This window comes from Bos mutus, chromosome 19 (genome assembly GCF_027580195.1).
Source record: "Bos mutus isolate GX-2022 chromosome 19, NWIPB_WYAK_1.1, whole genome shotgun sequence".
Lineage (NCBI taxonomy): Eukaryota > Metazoa > Chordata > Mammalia > Artiodactyla > Bovidae > Bos > Bos mutus.
The window spans coordinates 10887495-10904746 of record NC_091635.1 but is presented as its reverse complement, the minus strand read 5'-3'; the positions used below and the strand labels follow the sequence as shown (position 1 = coordinate 10904746).

General features: G+C 44.7%; 1 protein-coding gene across 1 annotated transcript in view; it reads right to left on the bottom strand.

Moving 5' to 3' along the window:
- RNF213 (ring finger protein 213) overlaps nt 1-16974 on the bottom strand; it is a 68394-nt gene extending 51420 nt beyond the window's left edge. Inside the window, 2 exon segments of the mRNA XM_070389230.1 lie at nt 9439-9599; nt 16830-16974. The gene's annotated coding sequence lies outside the window, so the exon portion shown is untranslated.
- Between the last annotated feature and the right edge of the window lie 278 nt (nt 16975-17252).

Here is a 17252-nt window from a genome sequence, read left to right as displayed (position 1 = left end):
TAGCAAGGTGAAAAGGCAGCCTCAGAATGGGAGAAAATAATAGCAAATGAAGCAACTGACAAACAACTAATCTCAAAAATATACAAGCAACTCCTACAGCTCAACTCCAGAAAAATAAATGACCCAATCAAAAAATGAGCCAAAGAACTAAATAGACATCTCTCCAAATAGGACATACAGATGGCTAACAAACACATGAAAAGATGCTCAACATCACTCATTATCAGAGAAATGCAAATCAAAACCACTATGAGGTACCATTTCACACCAGTCAGAATGGCTGCGATCCAAAAGTCTACAAGCAATAAATGCTGGAGAGGGTGTGGAGAAAAGGGAACCCTCTTACACTGTTGGTGGAAATGCAAACTAGTACAGCCACTATGGAGAACAGTGTGGAGATTCCTTAAAAAACTGGACATAGAACTGCCTTATGATCCAGCAATCCCACTGCTGGGCATACACACTGAAGAAACCAGAAGGGAAAGAGACACGTGTACCCCAATGTTCATCACAGCACTGTTTATAATAGCCAGGACATGGAAGCAACCTAGATGTCCATCAGCAGATGAATGGATAAGAAAGGGGTGGTACATATACACAATGGAGTATTACTCAGCCATTAAAAAGAATACATTTGAATCAGTTCTAATGAGGTGGATGAAACTGGAGCCTATTATACAGAGTGAAGTAAGCCAGAAAGAAAAACACCAATACAGTATACTAACGCATATATATGGAATTTAGAAAGATGCTAACAATAACCCTGTGTACGAGACAGCAAAAGAGACACTGATGTATAGAACAGTCTTATGGACTCTGTTACAGAGGGAGAGGGTGGGAAGATTTGGGAGAATGGCATTGAAACATGTATAATATCATGTATGAAACGAGTTGCCAGTCCAGGTTCGATGCACGATACTGGATGCTTGGGGCTAGTGCACTGGGACAACCCAGAGGGATGGTATGGGGAGGCAGGAGGGAGGAGGGTTCAGGATAGGGAACACATGTATACCTGTGGCGGATTCATTTTGATATTTGGCAAAACTAATACAATTTGTAAAGTTTAAAAATAAAATAAAATTTAAAAAAAATTAAAAAAAAATAGAGCTTGAGCTAGATAATAAAATTGTTTTCAGCTATAATTCACACATTTAAAAAAAAATTAAATGAGTTTGACTTTGAAGGGGTGTTAGGGAGCTTTATGGGGACTGGAATGTCCTGTCTCTGGATCTGGTAGCAGCGATAAGGCTATATATGCAGCAGAATATTTGGGGGATTCTGCACTGACGATCTATGCATTTTACTCAATACCAATTATTGTTGTTTAGTCACTAAGTTGTGTCAGACCCTTTTGTGACAACCTGGGCTCTAATCTGCCAGGCTTCTCTGAACATAGGATTTCCCAAGCATCAATACTGGAGTGGGTTGTCATTTCTTCTCCAGGAGATTTTCCCAACCCAGGGATCGAACCCTACTCTCTTTCATTGACAGGGAGATTCTATATCACTGCGCCACCTGGGAAGCCTGGTACCATTGTACCTTGGTTCAAAAGCTATGCTGTGCCAGCTCTAAATGGATACATAAAGGCTACTCTATTCTTTCTCTAAAAGAATTGACTAGGAAAAGAAAATAATAGTTTGCTACTTCTTAGGGTGAGATGCTGGTCAGAATATACCTCTGATTTTATAATGAGTGTCAGTTTTTCCATCAAAAAAAAAAAAAAAAAAGGCTTCCACACAGGGAGAGCAGAGAGTTAACCTCGAGCAGGCCAGGGGACATTGGGGGGTGGCCTGGCTGCTGCAGACCCTGAGGAGGCAACTATGGCAGGAATTGGGGGTGACAGGTGGGAACACTGACTATTAGGGAGTCAGTGAAGTTCCTTAACAAAGGTTGAAGTGTTGGAGGCTAAGTGGGCCTGCATCTCTGTCCAAACTCCCAGAGGTCTCCTCTGCCTCATTCTGAGCTGATAGGGCTAGGGATAGAGTAGGATCGTTAAATATTTAGTTTAGAATTCACCCTAGGGGATTAAGGACAAAAAAACTTTGAGGGAGTTTGGGAAACAGTTGTAGGCTAATGACCACTCAGGGAACGAATCCAGCAACTTAGCAACAATCTACACTATTTTGAAGGAAGACCAAGCATCCAAGTACCAGGCACACTCAAGCCACAAGTCCTGATAATTACAACACAAGACAATGGATAAGAGGTCTGAAATTTGTTACATGAAGTCAGCAAGTTAACAGTCCTTAACCTTTCTGCATGTAGCCAAGACAGGAACATAGGTGAAAGGGGAAAGAGACTAGGTGAAAGAGGACCTTATACTGAAAATTACTGAGCCCAGGTTTCTTCTTTACATGGCCAGATCAGATCAGGTCAGTCGCTCAGTCGTGTCCGACTCTTTGTGACCCCATGAATCGCAGCATGCCAGGCCTCCCTGTCCAACACCAACTCCTGGAGTTCACTGAGACTCACGTCCATTGAGTCAGTGATGCCATCCAGCCATCTCATCCTCTGTCATCCCCTTCTCCTCCTGCCCCCAATCCTTCCCAGCATCAGAGTCTTTTCCAATGAGTCAACTCTTCACATGAGGTGACCAAAGTACTGGACATCAGAGGGCATCAGAGGGCAAACACACTGAAACCATACTCACAGAAAACTAGTCAATCTAATCACACTAGGACCACAGCCTTGTCTAACTCAATGAAACTAAGCCATGCCCATGGGGCAACCCAAGATGGGCAGGTCATGGTGGAGAGATCTGACAGAATGTGGTCCACTGGAGAAGGGAATGGCAAACCACTTCAGTATTCTTGCCTTGAGAACCCCATGAACAGTATGAAAAGGCAAAATGATAGGATACTGAAAGAGAAACTCCCCAGGTCAGTGGATGCCCAATATGCTACTAGAGATCAATGGAGAAATAACTCCAAAAAGAATGAAGGGATGGAGCCAAAGCAAAAAGAATACCCAGCTGTGGATGTGACTGGTGATAGAAGCAAGGTTTGATGCTGTAAAGAGCAATATTGCATAGGAACCTGGAATGTTAGGTCCCTGAATCAAGGCAAATTGGAAGTGGTCAAACAAGAGATGGCAAGAGTGAATGTTGACATTCTAGGAATCAGCGAACTGAAATGGACTGGAATGGGTGAATTTAACTCAGATGACCATTGTATATAATACTGAGGGCAGGAATCCCTCAGAAGAAATGGAGTAGCCATAATGGTCAACAAAAGAGTCCGAAATGCAGCACTTGGATGCAATCTCAAAAACGACAGAATGATCTCTGTTCGTTTCCAAGGCAAACCATTCAATATCACAGTAATCCAAGTCTATGCCCCACCTGGTAACACTGAAGAAGCTGAAGTTGAACGGTTCTAGGAAGACTTACAAGACCTTTTAGAACTAACACCCAAAAAAGATGTCCTTTTCATTATAGGGGACTGGAATGCAAAAGTAGGAAGTCAAGAAACACCTGGAGTAACAGGCAAATTTGACCTTGGAATACGGAATGAAGCAGGACAAAGACTAATAGAGTTTTGCCAAGAAAATGCACTGGTCATAACAAACACCCTCTTCCAACAACACAAGAGAAGACTCTATACATGGACATCACCAGATGGTCAACATCGAAATCAGATTGATTATATTCTTTGCAGCCAAAGATGGAGAAGCTCTATACAGTCATCAAAAACAAGACCAGGAGCTGACTGTGGCTCAGACCATGAACTCCTTATTGCCAAATTCAGACTTAAATTGAAGAAAGTAGAGAAAACCACTAGACCATTCAGGTATGACCTAAATCAAGTCCCTTATGATTATACATGGCCAGACAGGCCAGTAAATTGGGAGACAAGTTGTTGGAACAAGGAATAGTGATTTTAATTGGAAAGCTAGCAGACCCAGAAGATGGGAGACTGGTGTCTCAAAAGATGGTTATCTTACCTGAGTCCAAATTTGGGCTCCTATTATACACAAGAGAGGGATGGGGAGGAGCCACTGTGGCACTGACCAATGACTGAGTAGGACCACTACCATTCACTGTTGATGGTTGCTAGCTTCAGGGGAGAGGCCCACTGTGGTGCCAACTAATGGCTGAGCAGCTGCTATAGCTCCTGCTGCCTCACCGCTATTACATCCTGAGTAGAAAGTTGCTTCCCTGGTGGCTCAGTGGTAAAGAATCTGCCTGCCAATGCAGGAGACTCAAGTTTGATCCCTGGCTTAGGAAGATTCCCTGGAGAAGGAAATGGCAATCCACTCCAATATTTTTCCCTGGGAAATTCCATGAACGAGATAAGTCGGACATGACTTGGCGACCAAAAAACAACGTAACAGAAACATGCAACTCTAGAAAGTGGCCAGGTCTGAAGAAGTACCAGGCCAGTCTCCAATATTGTCCTCCAGCTCTCAGTAGAGACTTTGGTGGCCATGCAAAGGCAGTTGATGTGCCTGTTACTAGGATCATTGTCTGAGGTGGTGGACACTATGGACTCAGCCCACTGCTGGCTTCACTGGTCAGTTGATGACCAATGAGGTGGCCTGGGAACTGGTGTCCCTAGAGCAAAGCTCTTGCTTGCCCACTTACGCAGTGGGTGGGTGGCAGACTAGGCGTGGTATGCCAGGAAGGGAGAAAGGAAGGGCCCATCATGCTTGAGGTTTGCGATAGGGAGTCCTATTACAAAACTTGAGATGAATTACCAAATTTTAGTATATGTTACCACCCTTTTGCCAACACATGCATTCAAAGCCCATCCTAGTCAGGGCCAGGTATCCAGGTGGGCTCCATCCTCTCCCAGCAGGAAGCTGAGGACAAGACTGAGGTGACACTGGAAGGAAACCACAAGGTCAGTAGGCACCTTCAACCCAACTCTCTGGCTCTATCCTGTGCTTCTCTTCATCGTGGAAGAGAGTGGGGACCTATTTCAGAGGGGGAATGAATCCATTTGAAATCCATTCAGAATCCATTTAAAAGCAAGAACCAGCAAAGCCACCTAGTCAGTCAGCATCAAAGGGCCACCAGAGAAAGGACAGGCAGGGACAGGAGCTCCCCATGGCCCCATAACCCCAACACCCCTGCATCTAGCCCATGAATGCCAGGTGAAGGACCAACTCAGTGACTGGGGATGAGGCAGGACAAGTGGCCTGGGTCCTGGTTCTGGCCATTTCCGTCAGTCCCTGATGTCATCCACCACTGTTAGAACGTGACATCATCAACCACAGGCCCTTCCAACAACATGCACACCATTCTCTATTAGGATTATGTAGGAACTTGAAAGAGTCATTTCCTAGGCAGGTTGATAAGGAGTCTAGGGGTCCCCAAGGAGAGAGGGGTCTGGAATTCTCAAGGAGGAAGAAAGGACAAACTTTTTTTCCTTCTCTACATTCCTTAGGATTATATAACAATAATGTATCCTGCCTGAGGACAGTCTCTGGATTAAACCTTCTGGCTAATTCTGTTATCTTAAAATGTAAATTTTATATTCTGTTATATTAAATTATATATTCTGTTATATTAAAATGTAAATTTTAATGGGAGTAGGTCTGGTGAGGTCTTTACAACCTCCAGACATTCTTTGGATTCATTGGAGAGTATATAACTTCATTACTAACACTAGCAAGTGGGTACTTTTTCTGCCCCCTTCTGATGCCTATGTCAGAAGCTTTCTCTATCTCCTTTATACTTTAATAAAACTTTATTACACAAAAGCTCTGAGCGATCAAGCCTCATCTCTGGCCCCGGATTGAATTCTTCTCCTCCGGGGGCCAAGAATCCCAGTGTCTTCGCGTGATTCAACAACAACCTTTCAGACTGACAACAGTCAAAAGTCCTCATAAACTAATCACCAGAAAAAAACCCCAGCATTCCTTTGTTCACTGCAGCTGGCTTCCTTTCCTGTGTAGATGGGTAAGTGTGCATCCAGGGTTTTGTTTTTACATCCCCTTCTGTGACAATGTTGTTCAGTCGCCAATTCGTGTCTGACTCTTCGAGATCCCAAGGACCACAGCACACCAGGCCTCCCTGTCTCTCACCATTTCCCGGAATTTGCCCAAGTTCATGTTCATTGAATCGGTAATGCCATCCAACCATCTCATCCTCTGTGGCCCTCTTCTCCTTCTGCCTTCAATCTTTCCCCACATCAGGGTCTTTTCCAATGAGTCAGTTGTTTTCAGTACTACACAGTTTTCTTATATTGAGGTGAAAATCATAACATAACCTAAAATTAAGTACCTTAAGGCACACAACCCAGTGGTATTTAGAGCTGTATAACCATCACTTCTATCTAATTCATTCATTTTGTCCCTCTAGAAGGAATCCTATACCCAGGAGGTCCAGGTACTTGCATGGTTTTCTCTAGATTCCTCGCCAATCCTGGGAGCTGTTTCAAAATCTTATTCCCCAGAAGAGGGCATGGCTGATTATAGCATCTCAAATTTCTCCTACCAGGTTAAGCCCCTTTTTCTTGATACTGAAATCATTTGGTTACTGCTGAGGAATGGAATATTTTCTGCCATATCAGTAAATAAGGATGTCACAGTTATCAGCCACTGAAGCCCTCCAATGTGAGCTGGTGAGCCCTGAGGAAACTCAGGATAAAAACAATACCTGCCATCTAGCAACCATCCAACCAGCCATCAGACTGCAACCACACACTGTGGTGAGTCTGAAAAAACTCAGGATGTGAAAACACAGGATACTGGCCCCAGATAGCTGAGGTATGTATCAAGGAATGATTTTAGCAAATCTAGACTCTTGCATCTTCCCACACATAGAAAAGCACTAAATTCCTTAACTTGACATAATAATCTTTTGATGTTCCCAACTACCTGCCCTTTGTTGCAAAATTCCTTTATATCCTAGCTCCCCTTTTACTTCCTCAGAGAAGTTTCTCAGAGCTATTAGAAAAGGTGTCTCCAGGACTGCAGTCCTCATTTCCCCCCAAATAAAATTGAACTCATAACTCTCACACTGTGCAAATTTTTTCAACACTGCAAACCTTGGACTATTTTCCAGAGTTCCAGTGAACTTTATTCTTACAGTTCTGCTCATTTTGAGGGACGTTTCTCTGAGGCGACAGGCCTTTGGAATTCCCCTCTCTGCCATTTTTGTTGATATCACTCTACTATACATTGTTCTTTTATGTTTATCTGTCTAACTTGATTATAAAAATTCCCACACATCTTGAGTCTTTGACAGAAATAACAGTTGGAGGCCACTGAACTTTCTGCTGTAAGGAGGAGACAAATGACACTCCCCAGGGTAGAATATTCAGGTGGACTCCAACTTTTGGCCATAAAACACTAAGCCTGTGATAAAATTTTGAGGTTATTTTCTTACAATGGCAGCAGAGCAGCAGCAGAGCAGGACAAAGGGCACCTGCCTCACTGTGGGTCCCTCCATATTACTCTCACCTGCAGTGAGAAACCTGCCCATTGCTGCAAATGCTGACTGTTAATCAACTCTTCAGTTTGATAGGTTAAATATAAAATTTTGCAGCTCTTAATTTTGACTGATTTCAGAGGAGGAACAGTTATGTGTTTAATGGCCATTTCTATCTTCTTTCTTGTGGACTATATTGGTTGCTGCCCTGTCTTTCTATTGGATCGGCTACTGTTTTCTACTTGATTTCTAAGAGCTTTTGCTATATTGAGGTAGCTCACTCTTTGCTAAAAAGTATTCTTATGTAAATACAAATCTTTTTATGTATTTGTAAATACATACAAATATGTAAATACATATTTTTTTCTAAACTGCTTGCCCTTTGTTTGTGCTCATCATATGAGGTTTTTAATTCTTATAAGACTTTTTCTGGAGTCGAATAAATCAATCTTTTGTTTGTATTTTTTCCCTTTGCTTTAATTACTAGAAAATCATTTCCATCTATGGATCAGATAAATATTTATGTATATATTCTTTACCTGTTTTATACACATTAGGACCCATTTCTGGGTTACCTATTCTGGTACATTGACTCCTCCCAGGACTCACTGTTTTAATGACTGGCTTTGAAACGTTGCTGTTCATCTAATATAGCAAGTCCCACCCAAAGCTTTTTTAAAAAAAACAACTTTCTTGGTGGTTCTTGCCCATTTTTTCTTCCAAAAGAACCTTGAACTTACTCAGTCAAGGTTTTTATAATGCCCCAATTCCATAGGGCTCAATTCTGTTTGCAATCACAGTGTCATACACTTACTTCCTAATGGTAGGTAAGTGATAAGAGTTTACCAAAAATTTCAGTGACCCACATAGCCCAGGCTTGGAGCTGGCCACCCTTCTATGGACAGGATTATTGTCCAAGGGGAAGAATACACTCACATACACACATTACATGGGCTTCTCTGGTGGTTCAGGTGGTAAAGAATCCGCCTGCAAGGCAGGCGACCTGGGTTTGATCCCTGGGTTGGGAAGACTTCTTGGAGGAGGGCATGGCAACTCACTCCAGTATCCTTGCCTGGAGAATCTCCATGGACTGAGGATCCTGGTGGGCTGCAGTCCATGGGGTTGCCAAGAGTTGGACGCGACTGAGCAACTAAGCACAGCAGACACATCACAACTACCACACACACACATGCATATACCACACACACATACTCTCATACAAGTGCACACACACTACATAACACACACTCACACACATGTATGCACACACATACAACAGGCTGCAATACTGCCAGCTATAGCAACTCCCATACCACCCAACCACAAGGAACAGCTGAGAATTAGAAAAGGAAACCATCCCCAACCAGGCAGAGAGACAACAGCCCTCTCAGTCCTCCAAGAAACCAGGGAACAGATCCAGCTGCCTAGGTGTGGACAGGCTGGACTTTGGCGTGGGGAGATCTCACTCATCCAGAAAGATGAATCTGTCCTGAATCTGTCCAGGTAACTCTCTGCAACCCTCACCTGGGCTCCCACCTGGTCACTCACTCAGAGGACATTCCCTCAGGGTCTGACACTTATAGGGAGATAAGATAGCTCAGCTTCCCATTTGAAGAAGAGCGTCTCGGCAGCTGGCAGCATTTCCTGAGCACCTCTTTTTCTGCAAAGTCTGGAGGCACCTTAGGGACTTCCTGGTCCATCCAAAACACCCAGAGCAGAGACAGACACACACATAGCAGAAGCTCAGACACCCAGACCCAGCACAGCCACAGCGGGTGGAAGACACAACATGCTCAGTATGGTGGGAGAAAAAAGGGGGATGGGAAACCAGAAACCCTGCATGAATCAGGCATAGAAGGGACAGTTCTGTCACAGCCCACCATGCAGGGGTCAACAGGCTGGGCAGTGGTGAAGTGAAGCTGTGCTGGAGAGGATGCTAAGGGGACATGTGGGATCTTGTTCAGCCACTGATGAAACCACAGAAAGAAACAGCATATTTGCAGAGCACAGGGATGGGCAGGACCACGCCTCCCAGACCCCTTCCCCAGGGGCCAGGCACTCACTTGCTTGGTTTGCCAAGAGGCATCCAAAGAGGGCTCATCTGGGTCATCTTGTGAATCACCTGAGCCCAGAGACAAGGAGGAGTTGCTTTCCTCCCTCAGCTCTGATCCACACTCCTTTGCTCCCTCCAGGGCTGATGCCTCCTTGAGGTTGCTCTGAGAATCTACAAAGGCAGATACACATGGGTCACATCTCAAAAAACAAGTGAACATCATGGAGAACTTAGACTCCTTCCATGAGAACTGTTCATGATTAGACCTCTGCCCACTTGAAGTGCTGCCCTGGCTGTGGTGAACCGGGCCTGGGACAGTTTCTGCTTCTGGTGGTTGAGTGACCACACACCATGAACGTGAAGGTGTTAGTTGCTCAGTTGCTTTACGATACCATGGGCTATAGCTAGCCAGCCTTCTCTGTCCATGGAATTCTCCAGGCAAGTATTCTTGGGACTTCTCTGGTGGCTCAGAAGGTAAAGAATCTGCCTGCAATGCTGGAGACTCCAGTATGATTCCTGGGTGGGGAGATCTTCCGGAGAAGGGAATGGCTACCTACTCCTTCAAAACTAATGGTAGAGAGGGAACACCCCAGCTCAACAAGACAGTGCAGTTCAGCGCCTCCTGGTGTCCCTCTGCATCAGCACAGCCCCAGACTCTGCCATTTCAGAGGTACTTCAAACTCTACAGAACTTTAGTACGGAACTGCCACCAGTTGCATTATTCCAATATTGTTCCAAACATTACTGTTTTTTAATCTGTGTTTTTCCAGATATAAGGAACTATTTCCTCTTAAGTATAGTTATGACACAGCCAGAAAGTTAACATTAATAGATAGATATGGGAACTGGGATCAAAATCCTGAGTCTAATTACAAATTAGATAACAACAGGGCTAAGGGGTTTCATCAGGTTCAAATAATTATAGATAAAAAAGGAAAGAGAACTATTCATTTAATAAAGATTCTAAGTAAAACTCCCTGCTCAAGGCTGATCAGTTCCATTCCACTATCATCCTTCATCGTCCCTGTTCAGCAGAAGTAGCTAAGAAATGTCATTGCCCTTTCCCACAAGACTGTGGGATAGATATTGACAGTGGGGAATTGTAACAGGGAATAACAAATCAGACTCCATCGTAGATCTGTTTCTTTTAATTTTTAACCTTTGTATTCCATTGCTTTTGCCACAAGTTAATTACTAAAAGGATATTGCCAATCACAAACTCAAATATACATAATGGCCCATCTTAGGGAACTCCCATGCCTGAAGGTTAAAATAAAATACCTATGCTCAGCTCATAAGGAACATCCAGACCCAGGCTACTTGTGAATAGCTTCAGGAAAGAAGTAATGAACTCATCCCCTCCTGAGTCTGGACAAAACCAGGAGATATTTGCAAAAAACAACTTATGACCTATATTGCCTGTTTTACAAAATTGTTGCTTTTTTGCATTAACAAATGTGTGGGTGAGCCTCTGATAAAATGATGATATATATGAATAGTTCCACATGCGATCAGTGATTGTAATAGTAACTCTAGACATGGTAAGAAGCAACAGGAAGGAATATTTGCCTGGACCATAAAAGACAAGTAAGGTGATCTGGAGGCTTTTGGCTATTGTTAATAAGGCCAAGTCCAGTGAAAGCACATTGAGTGGCCAATCAATGAAATCTTTTTGAGATCTGGGAATAAGTATTCCTAGCACTGTGGGATGAAATTGTCATGAAATGCCCCCAAAACCATGGTCAAATTTATGACCACGTAGGGGCCTTCCCAACTAAAAACTCACACTTGTCGTCTTCCTCTACAAGGATTAAATCATGAGCCACTGCAGCTGCTGACCTTCAACACGTCCTGAAAGGAGTTCAGGGTGGAGAATGAGACACTCTGTGCTCTGGGAAAAACTGGCAGAATAGGCCTTCAGATAGATATTTTCAGAAGATTTATGAGTCCCAATTCTTGTATCTTATCATATGTAGAAAATCATTCAAATCACTAACAGTGACTTCTGCTTTGGCCACTGAGTAAGCAAATGCATTTGGAAGTAAAAATGGAGTAGCTGTGTCAGACTCAGATACCACCAGCCATTCTCAAAGCAGTATCTGCTGGAATTATAAGAGAGCAGGACCTCATGGGTACCTCTGCTAAGTTTTGTGATTAATCTCCTTATCTGAAACTTTATTCTTTTTCTTGTTCAAAACTTGTTCTTCTCAAGATTGAAGAGTATCAAAAGAAAAGGGGGAAATTGTAACCAAGCAGGATCCTATAGATCTTTCCTGGGACAGGCCTTCCCTCATGTCCTCTGCTTTAGCTCCTCTCTGAAATACCTAAAGAACAGTATTTGATGCATATTTCCTGAGTTGTCTTACGGATGTGAAAACCCTCCAATACATGGAAGATGTTAACTACTTGATGACCTTGAACACATAGATCCAGGCTTCTTGGAGCCTAAGTACTGATAATATTAACCCCTGTGGTACCACTCTGTTCCCTCACCATCAGCCAGTCAGAATTGTACACGAGCTGATCACATACCCTGTGACCCACTTCCCTTACCTGTATGGCAGAGGGCAACAAAATATTGTAAACCAATTCTCCTCCAATAAAAAAAAATCTTCACCCAAAGGTCTCTGGCAGTTTGGGGCCTTTTAGGCCTGAAACACTCATTTACTGGCACAGCCCTGCAATAATCCTTTCTCTGCTACAAACTCTGATGTTTCAGTTTGTTTGACCCCACTATGCCCTAACACCAGCCCTGCTCAAGTTTCAGAGGAACAGACCCCACCTGTGGCACCAGAGGGAGCCAAGTTCAAGATGTCCAGAGTTCAAGAGCCGGGCGGGCTGGCAGACCTACAAGTGATAGAATGGTGGAGATAACCACTTCAGCAGCCCCACCCAGGCCTCACAACATTTCATCTTTCCAATTTCCGTATCTGTAAATGAGACTTACCTAGAGTATAAGTTAAGCAGAGAGGTAAGTAGAACTATACAAAAAAGGTTTTAATGAACTGGATAACCACGATGGTGTGGTCACCCACCTAAACCAGATATCCTGGAATATGAAGTGGGCCTTAGGAAGCATTACTACAAACAAGCTAGCACAGGTGATGGAATTCCAGCTGAATTACTTAAAATCCTAAAAGATGGCGCTGTTAAATTTCTCTACTCAATGTCAGCAAATTTGGAAAACTCAGCAGTGGTCACAAGACTGGAAAAAGTCAGTCTTTATTCCAATCCCAAAGGAGGGCAATGCTAAAGAATGTTCAAACTACCACACAATTGTGCTCATTTCACATGCTAGAAAGGTAATGCTCAAAATCCTTCAAGCTAGGTTACAGCAGTATGTGAACCAAGAACTTCCAAATGTATAAGCTGGGTTTGGAAAAGGCAGAAGAACTAGAAATCAAATTGCCAATATTCATTGGATTATATAAATGCAAGACAATTCCAGATATCCTGGAATATGAAGTTAAGCGGGCCTTAGGAAGCATTACTACAAACAAGCCAGCACAGGTGATGGTTTCACAGGTGTAGTTTCATTGACTACACTAAAAGCCTTTGACTGTGGATCACAACACACTGGAAAGTTCCTAAAGAGATGGGAATACCAGACTACCATAACTTCCCCGAGAAACCTGTATTCGGATCAAGAAGCAACATTTATAACCACACATGGTACTACTGACTGGTTTAAAATTGGGAAAGGAATATGACAAAGCTGGATATTATCACTCTGCCTATTAAACGTATATGCAGAGTACATTATGCAAAATGCCGGACTGGAAGAATCACAAGTTGGAATCAAGATTGCTGGGAGAAATAGAAACAACTTCAGATATGCAGATGATGCCACGCTAATGGCAGATGCTGAAGCTGAAGTTCCAACACTTTGGCCATGTGGTGCAAAGAGCCGACTCATTGGAAAAGACCCTGATTCTGGGAAAGATTGACGGCAAGAGGAGATGGGGGCGACAGTGGATGAGATGGTTAGATAGTATCACCGGCTCAATAGACATGAATTTGAGCAAAAGCCAGGAGATGGTAGAGGACAGAGGAGCCTGGCGTGCTGCAGTCCATGGGGTCGCAAAGAGTAGGACATGACTTAACAACTGAACAACAACAGGTAGGCAGGAAGCAGGTGGGGATCAGAAGCAGGAAATTCTCAGTCTCATAATTCAACACATGGGTCCTCAACCCTACTGTGTGCCCATACTGAGTGACCAGGGCCCAGCTCCTAACCCACCCCACCCCCAGGGACATATGATGGACCTCCCCCAGTGACCCAGACCTAAAGACAATGGCCCTGTCCAACGCTCACTGTGCTCACAGGGCATAAGCGGGCAGCCCAGAAGCCAGCCAGCTCCCAATAGCTCTCAAAGCCTTTGGCCCTGAAACTGGCAGAGATGCCAAGCATCTTGGAGATTTGGTCTGTCCATCTTGGTAGTGACCCAGCCCTGCTTATGGTTGGGGATCTGGGGGTGACCTCTGACTAGGCCAAGGTAGACAGCTACCTTACCTGCTCTCCCCACCCATCTGGACAGGCAGGACCCTAGAAGGTGACCAGGTGTTCTCAGACAAGGCTTTTTTCCCCCTTTTTATGTTGGAAAACATACCAATTGCTTTCAGCAGCCCTCTGAAAGCCCCCTGCACAAAATTAAAGGGGGTGAAGGAGTAGTGAGCTTTTCTATTCTCCCTCCCAACTTGAGATAAAGCAGTGAACAAGACAGCACAGGTCTCTGAAGACCCACCATGGTGTCATCCAAGTGCTACTGAGACAGATAGCCTGGGGAAGTGCAGTTCAGAGTGAAGGGGTGGGGCAGGCACAGTTTGCAACTTGGTGGTCAGAGTGGGTCTCCGGAAGAGCAGACAGCTGAGCAAAGACTGGAAGGCAGGGATAGGGGAAGCTGTGCGGCCCTCTAAGAAAAGGTGTATTCCAGGCAGAGGGACCAGACAGTGCAAAGGTCCTGCAGTCAGAGCATGTCTAGTATGTACTAGAAGGATCAGGGAGACAGCCCAATGTCCCAGGCATCAAGAGAATCAAGGACCCACCAGAGTCAGCAGGTGAGGCCTACCTGACATAGTTCCTCCTTCATGCACCCATGAGCCACCCCTCATCAGGAAGGGGCCTGTGCAAGCTGTGGGGACCCCTCCCCCACCAAGGGGGCCTGGGATGCCACTTCTATGCAGCATCCTCTGAAATCCTCTAAGACCTCTCTGCTTAGACCAACACTTTCCATTCCCAATATAATAGAGGAAAAAAAAATCTGACTCCATTTGGACCTGTTTCTTTTACTTGAATATTTGCTTTCCATTTCTTTTATCACTACAATCACTAAAAAGATGCTATTTATAGCTATACATAATGACCTGCCTTTGGAAATTCTGCCCCTCTGCCTGAAAGTTTAACTAAAGTGCCTTTGTTCAGCTCACAGGGAAACACCCAGATCCTGTCCACTTGTGAATGGCTACAGGAAAGAGTAAGTTAACTCACTCCCTCCCCAAGACTGGCCAAAGCAGGGGGTATTTTGCAAGATATGGCCTTTTTACTTTACTTTCTCACCTCCTCCCCCTCAGTTCAGCATCCCCTTTTATAGTTTCTATAAAAGAAACTAGCATCCAGACGCTGATAAGATGGTGCTCCAGGACTCTAGTCTTCCATCTTCTTGGTGACCCAGCTTTTCGAATAAAGTCACTATTCCTTGATTCCACACCTTGTCTCCCGATTTATTGTCCTATGAGTGGAGAGCAGACTAATCTTGGACTCAGTAACACCAAGAGTAATGGGAAACCTCGAATTCTCTCCAAGAAACAAAATTGAAATTCTGTTAGGTAGGTAGAATAGGGAAAAGGAGTCCAAAATGGCGGTGGCTAAAAGACAAGGAAGGTCAAAGGAAGGTCCGAGGACCAGAGTGAAAACTTCAGGCAGAACAAACAGCACTCCTGGCTAAGCCCAATTTGCATAGGGCAAGCCCAGGTGGAAGAAAAAACATATAAAAGGAGGGGCCAAAGCGCTTTCTCTCGGACTCTCTCTCTCGCGTGCATGCGCGCGCTCTCTCTCTCTCTCTCTTTCTCTCTCTCTCTCTCTTTCTCCCTCCCCACGCACTCCTCCACTCCCTTCTCTTCGAGTCTTGGATTCTCCTGCTATCTTCTAAATAAAATGGAGCTGTAACACTGATTTGCCTAAGAGCTGTAACACGGTTTGTCCAAGACCCGAGATCTGTGATGCGCCGAGGGCTTTAATGTCCGTTGCTCCAAATCTTTGTTGTGACGAGGAACATACACTCGCGTGTGTTCCAGGCAGAGGGACCAGGCAGTGCAAAGGTCCTGCGGTCAGAGCATATCTAGTATGTACTAGAAGGATCAGGGAGACAGCCCAATGTCCCAGGCATCAAGAGAATCAAGGACCCACCAGAGTCAGCAGGTGAGGCCTACCTGACATGGTTCCTCCTTCATGCACCCATGAGCCACCCCCCATTGGGAAGGGGCCTGTGCAAGCTGTGGGGACCCCTCCCCCACCAAGGGGGCCTGGGATGCCACTTCTATGCAGCATCCTCTGAAATCCTCTAAGACCTCTCTGCTTAGACCAACACTTTCCATTCCCAATATAATAGAGGAAAAAAAAATCTGACTCCATTTGGACCTGTTTCTTTTACTTGAATATTTGCTTTCCATTTCTTTTATCACTACAATCACTAAAAAGATGCTGTTTATAGCTATAAATGTACATAATTACCTGCCTTCGGAAATCCTGCCCCTCTGCCTGAAAGTTTAACTAAAGTGCCTTTGTTCAGCTCACAGGGAAACACCCAGATCCTGTCCACTTGTGAATGGCTACAGGAAAGAGTAAGTTAACTCACTCCCTCCCCAAGACTGGCCAAAGCAGGGGGTATTTTGCAAGATATGGCCTTTTTACTTTATTTCCTCACCTCCTCCCCCTCAGTTCAGCATCCCCTTTTATAGTTTCTATAAAAGAAACTAGCATCCAGACGCTGATAAGATGGTGCTCCAGGACTCTAGTCCTCCATCTTCTTGGTGACCCAGCTTTTCGAATAAAGTCACTATTCCTTGATTCCACACCTTGTCTCCCGATTTATTGTCCTATGAGTGGAGAGCAGACTAATCTTGGACTCAGTAACACCAAGAGAATGGGAAACCTCGAATTCTCTCCAAGAAACAAAATTGAAACTCTTTTTTAAAAAGTGACAGATGCTTCCAGCAAAGGACCAGATAGAAGTGTATTTCTATCAAAAATGTTTCCTGCAGAAACAGTTCTTTAGTCATGGAAGACCTGCTAGCCTGGGCTGCCTGTTAGCCAAGTTCTCCATTTCTAGGGATGGAAGAGGGACTGAGCTAACTGCCCTCCCCACCACCTGCATCAGGCTCCCAGCCCCATCAGAGCCTTACCTGGCACTCGTTTGGGGGCTGTAGGAAGCAGCCTCTGTCCACACTCACTGCATAACTTCGGGGCTTCCTCTTTGGCGATATACCTGCAAGAAGGACACTCCATACCTCCAGGGAGAGGAATTCCTGGGTCTGGCATGTCTCTGCTGATCTAGAAGTAAGAATCCCAAGGCTGCCAGCTTTATAACCCGCCACCTGTCACGTGACCACAGCCTTGCTTCAGTTTCATTTTCTGGGAAAGTAAAATTGCGGCGGCCCAGTTCTCCCGGCTCAATTGAAACCCAGTCTGATCACCACCCACAAGGTGCTCCAGCCTGCCTCATCCCAACCTCGCCTTCCAACACCCTCCTGATCTGAGCCCCATGTGGCCCCAGCACCTACTTTCTTTTCTGCTGAACCCATCGTGCTTGCCTCCCCTGGCCTCCT